General features: G+C 42.9%; 1 long non-coding RNA gene across 1 annotated transcript; it reads right to left on the bottom strand.

Moving 5' to 3' along the window:
- Positions 1-2618: 2618 nt before the first annotated feature.
- LOC309843340 lies at positions 2619-4654 on the bottom strand. Its single transcript, XR_014300076.1, has 3 exons — positions 4284-4654; positions 4088-4205; positions 2619-2903 (listed from the first exon to the last, which is right to left on the bottom strand). It is a non-coding gene; the product is annotated as an uncharacterized lncRNA (long non-coding RNA).
- Between the last annotated feature and the right edge of the window lie 1283 nt (positions 4655-5937).

Below are 5937 nucleotides of genomic sequence, written 5' to 3'. Positions count from 1 at the left end.
TGATCTGGTGCCTCTTTTTTCCCTTTTTTTTTTTTTTTTTAATTTTATGTATTTATTTAAGAGAGAGCATGAGTCGGGGAAGGAGCCGAGGAAGAGGGAGAGAGAGAGAGAGAGAGACAGACTCCCCGCTGAGCACAGAGCCTAACCCGGGGCTCAATCCCAAGACTCTAAGATCATGACCTGAGCTGAAGTCAGACACTTAACCAACTGAGCCACCCAGGAACCCCTGATCTGGCACTTCTAACTTGATATTAACAGAGACAGTTCTGATATAGCATCAGGGTTTTTATGGGTTTATTGTTTCTTCTACTGTCTACAACATTTCGGAGGCGAATGTACACATAATTAAAGTATCTGAGGGCCATGACATGACTTGTGCTTACAAAGGGTGCTGAATGTATAGATGTAAGGCTGACTGTGTTAAAAGGCATATTCCAGTTATGAAAGGAAACAAGTCAGTTACACAATGGAAGGATTTCCTTACTTTTTCCTCTGCTGTTCCAGAGAGGAGGACAGGGTCTAAAACTCAGATTTGTTTAACCAAACCTGTTAACTTTTCATAAATTGACTGGGTTGTAAATGGGAGTTAATCTACACCATACACAAATTTTGTGTTAAACAGTTTGGAAAACTAAGGGTCCGGCTTACTTCTATTACCTACATAAAGTACCTGGAAATCTTACATATAATATTTTTAAATATTTTCCCCCAATGACTAGGTCAAGGATTCTTAAACTGGAGTGCATGGAAAGGTTTGAAAATTGGGGGATTTATCTACGTATTTTCTGGAAAGATAGTCTGTAACTTTCATTAGAATCTCAGTAACAGTTTCCCCACCCTCCAAAAAGGGATACAAAACTTACACTTAAAGTTGATTTTACAATGTTTTCTTTTTGAATCTGAGGCTTGAAATTTAATGAAAAAACAAACAACCTTATCTTTTTTCCTTCTGTGCCTGTTCAATCACCCTCACTTCCCAAAATGAATAGTGTGTGTGTTATGTGTGAGAGGGTGCATCTGTAAAGCCTTCTCTTAAGACAGCGAGATGCCAAAAACAAAATTGTTTTAAATAGTGGTAGAAATTTTCTTTCTTTCTTTTTTTTTTTATAGAACCCTGCTTTGAATTTTTTTTTTAATTTTTAATAAAATTCTCTCCCCAGTTTCTTGACTATTATTATTGTTACTGTAAATTCTTTTGTGGATGACTGTAGTGTACTAGATTCTATTTTAGCTAGCAGAGCCGACACAGCAAATTTATGTTCTGTTATAAATTAAGTGATGTGATGACATATGCTTAGTGGTTAGACTGACATGCAAAATAAATCAAATGTAATCATTTGAAAATAAGTTTGAGAGATAAAATAAACCATTTTGGGGTTGAAACCAAAGACAGAACCATAGGAGTAGTGGTTTGCCAAAGCACAAATAAGCTAATTCTGCCTGTAGTCAGCATAAGAAAAATAATTTCAATTGGCTATTTTGTTTTTCTTCTCCTGTGAGTACCATACCTCTTTTCTCTGTGAGGAAACAACTCGAAGAGGTGAAAAAATTTGCCTCAAGTCCTAGAGCTGGTAGGTGATGGGACTGAGATTCAAACCTACCAATGTGTGGTCCCAAAGCTTATCGGACACATTCTTGGGTAGGATCGCGCTGTGTTCACCTTTGAATAGCTGACCGATGCCAGCACCTCACTGTTCACATAGCAGCTACTCAGTAAACGCTTTTGAAAATGAATGGGGGCACCTGGGTGGCTCAGTTGTTAAGCATCTGCCTTCTGCCCAGGTTATGATCCCAGAGTCCTGGAATTGAGCCCCGGCATCGGGTTCCCTGCTCGGCAGGAAGCCTGCTTCTCCCTCTCCTTTTCCCACTGCTTGTGTCCCTCTGTCGCTGTGTCTCTCTCTGTTAAACAAACAAAATCTAAAAAAAAAAAAAAAGAATGAATAAATGATAGATTTAGTAAGAAGAGAGCATAAGAGCTTCTTAACATGGTACTGTCAACATTTCCGAAGTTTTGTTCACCTCTTCTCTGCAGGGCGTGGATGGGGATCAAGCTACACAACTTACAGTTCAGCAACCCAGCAATTTGTCCTGCTTCCCTGTCCTCTGACGGGCCACAGAGCAGAGCAGTTTAACACCAGAACACCAGGGCTGTTGGGCCAGGCTGCCTGGGGGTAACGTTTTTTTTTTCTTTAATTGAAATGTAACCGACACATAATATTATATTAGTTTCAGGTGTACGACACAGTGATTCAACATAGAGACGTGACAAAATACTCACCACACTAAGTGTTGTCACCATACAAGGTTATCACAATACTACGGATGGGGTTCCCTGTGCTGTACTTTTCATCCAGTGACTGATTTCTTTCTTTCATAACCACAAGTCTCTACCCTCCCCATTCCCTTCAGCTGCTTAGCCCATCTCCCACCCCCTGCCCTGCCCTGCCCGGGGTTTAACTTCTGTCTCTGCCTTTCCCCCTCGCCCTGGGCACGCTACCGAGCTCCTTTGTGCCTCAGTTGTTTCATTGGTAAGGTGGGGATTCTAGTTGTGACTTCTTTATGGGGTTGTTTGGAAGATGAAGCAAGTTAATAGATGTAAAGCACATTGTAAAACCCAGTAAACACTCAATAAAGAACTTTATTAACTTAAATACGTTTCTTCGTAGCCCTTGTAAAACCCTTACCATCCTCTCACAGTAAAGCCTTTCCAAAAAGTACTTCGGACCAGGGTTTTGTTTGTGTTCTTTTCCTGGAGTTTCCTGAATGTGTGCTGTGTTGACATCACATTATTAATATCTTCTGCTGCCTGTGCTCAGTCTTCCAGCGCGGCCTCGGATACCCCCGGGGCTCACTGCACTTCAGTGTACCTCCAAGCATGATAACAGGAACTGAAATGGCACAAACTGAAAGCAAAATAGAAAAATTCAGCCAAGAAATACTTGGCGACTTTTCCCTTTGCTGTGTATTTAAAAAAAAAAAAAAAAAGGCGGTGGGGGAGGTGCGGTAAATTGAAAACCTATGAAGGCGGGCATGTCGTACAGGGCTGTTTTGGTCTGATTTTCCAAAGATCAGTACCGAGTTTTCATTGCTTCATTGAGCAGACAACTACTGAGTGTTCACTGTGGTGTGCCCTGATTCCCTATATACATCTGGTGTCCATCTAGCCTGGATTTTCCAGAACAATCCTCATTTTAAACGTCTTTGGCCTCTTTTCATGGAAATAAATTAACAAGCCAGGGGGAGAAAAGGCTTTGTCTGAACTTCTGGCTGGAGTTTTGCTTCATATTTACATTCAGCTGTGTTTCTGCTTGCCCCAGGCTTAGGAGCCACCGGCTAAAGTCATCTTCACAAGTCCTGGAGGGCTGCCGGAGCCAGGGGAAGGGACTTGCCGCCCCATCTACTCTGTTCCCCTTTGGAGGGATAGATTTGCATATTAAAATGTTCTTCTCTGATTCTGGTTGTTTCTCTGCGGCTGGCAATCCTGGAAAGTAACTTTTTATATTATATATTCTTAGAATGTTGCTTTTTAAAATGGTTTACGATGAAAGGCATTCCTGTGGTAAGCAGATAAGAAAGTTTCTTAAGCTATTGACTTAGGGGCGTCTAGGTGGCTCAGTCGAGTTGAGCATCTGATCCTTGATTTCAGCTCAAGTCCTGGTCTCAGGGGCTGGGGATCAAGCCCTGTGTTGGATTCCACGTTCAGCGGGGAGTCAGCTTGAGATGCTTTCCCTCTGCCCCTACCCCCAGTTCACTCTCTCTCTTTCAAATAGATAAATAACTCTTTAAAAAAAAAAAAAAACTGTTGACTTATTACCACAAAGCAAGTGGACATTCTGTTTCTAAGCAGCCCACTAGTAAGGAGTGGCACACTCTAAGAAACCAAAACCCATACACTCTGGGAGGACAGGGATCATCTGCATTTCTCGTCTTTGTATTCCCACAGAGGAACGAACAAAGCCCTCTTTAATATTCTCTAAATATCTCTGCTTGCCCGAATAAGAGGACCAAACACTGTAGGTCCCCTTAAACGTGTCTAAAGTTATAGGAGACGCACACAAAATACATAAATAGAAATCTATCTCCATACCTGTATCCATCTGGATTTATGCACAGACTATTATTTACTTGATGGAAGGATTCACCAAATCCTTATACACAGCAAAGCTCCATAGGTTTGAAGGACAATCTGATTGTCTTCACTTTGCCTGTGAAATAATGGAGTAGATGAACAACACTTTGGTCAAACAACAGCCCTAGGTTCGAATTCGACTTCTACCTCTGACCTATTGTGTGTCCAGGCTTCCGTTGGTTTGTTTCATCTCTCTGGATCTGTGTCCTCTCCACTGTGAAATGAGAAAAATCCCAGCTGTGAAGGGTTCACCCGGTGTAGCGCCTGGAGCGTGGATATAAATGGTACCTGCTGGCTTTGTTGTTGTTTAGTAAAGCTTTGGGGACCGGCCAGTACAGGAATCCGAATATAATCCCAACAATAACCGTGAATCCCAAAATGCATCAGAGAGGCTCACGATGAATTGGTATGAAAAAAGAACGCTTTCCATGCCTCGTCCCAGCCAAGTGATATAAATGCTTAGACACGCAGCATTTCATGCTTAGGAGTTCTGAGAGTACAGAGGTCTCCTTCACTTCCTTGTTTATGTGACAAGAGGGGAAATCCCACCCTCTCCAGGCTGCCCTTCTGAGGCTCAGCCAGGGGAAAAATAAAGCCACAGTTAAATTCAAGAGCAGAGCTGGAAAACTGGGATGTTGGAATTATAGGCTAGCCAGAGGAATAATTAAAGCTTCAGTTCAACAAAAATACCTAAACTTCAGTGTAAACTTCGCAGTCTGATAAATAAACCAAGAGCCGCCCCATACGGTGAGATAGGAAGTCTCCCCCTGACTGCCCCCTTCCTCTCTGAGGCGCCTCAGGACTGACTAGCCTGTGGGCTGAAAGCCTGGATATCTCCCCAACATGGCCAAAAAGGGAGATTTGCTCCAGACTCATGGTTCCAATCCCTGCTGAGCTTCAGGAACCAGGGACAGGAGGGAAAAAAAAATGAGGAAGAGGGTGGGAGGCAACTGACAGGTGGGCTTCTTGCTCCAGAATGTGGTCTCCAGCAGATCTAGTTATATGGGAACCAGCCAAGCTATGTCTGTGGGGTGAGCTTCCCCATGGCCCGGCTGGGTGCAGTGGCTCTGCCCTTTGCTAAGACCTTTTGCGAGTCAACAAGTGAACAGACTTCCTCCTCATACCACCCCTGTCATGAACTTTTTCTAGAATTGGGGTGAGACCTTTGGGAAGTGCATAAGGAGTCACAGGCTTACTGGGCACGCCTACCTCGACCCCCCACATTAGAAGATCTCCGTGTCCCTTTTGTCCTTGGAGTGAGTGTGTAATGCCATTACAGTTAAAAGCCAGAAAGACCGAGTGGCTTTTAAGGGAGGAAACCCAGAAAACTGGCCTCCTTGTCCTGGTCCCAAGCCAACAGGGTGCTCAGATGCTTCAGACAAGGAAAGCACAGAGGGAGCACAGGGCTCAAGTAGGAGAGCATTGTCCTTGGAGTGTGTGGGCCCATGCACGTGTGTGTATGCACGCACACACACAAGTGTACGTAGAGAGTTTACGGAGATTTTTGAGACTACAACTTGTACTCATCTGAATTTTTTTACAATTACTCAGTATAGTATTATATCCATAGTAGAGGCTTGACTGATATTTGTTGAATAAATGAATATATATACCTGTTGAAATAAAGAGTCCTGGGTGGTTGAGAATGAACTTCACGGAGGAGGTAGTAAGTGACCTAGATCATTATAGGGCACTGACCAGAATGCGGGTTATAGTAAATTTTTCAGTGTTATCTACTGTACAGCCTGTAGTAGTCAATCGATATTAAAAAACCAATACCAATTCCCTTCTGCTCCCACCTTATTCAA

The sequence above is a fragment of the Mustela nivalis genome (genome assembly GCF_964662115.1).
Source record: "Mustela nivalis genome assembly, chromosome: 10".
Lineage (NCBI taxonomy): Eukaryota > Metazoa > Chordata > Mammalia > Carnivora > Mustelidae > Mustela > Mustela nivalis.
This window is presented reverse-complemented; position numbering and strand designations above follow the sequence as displayed.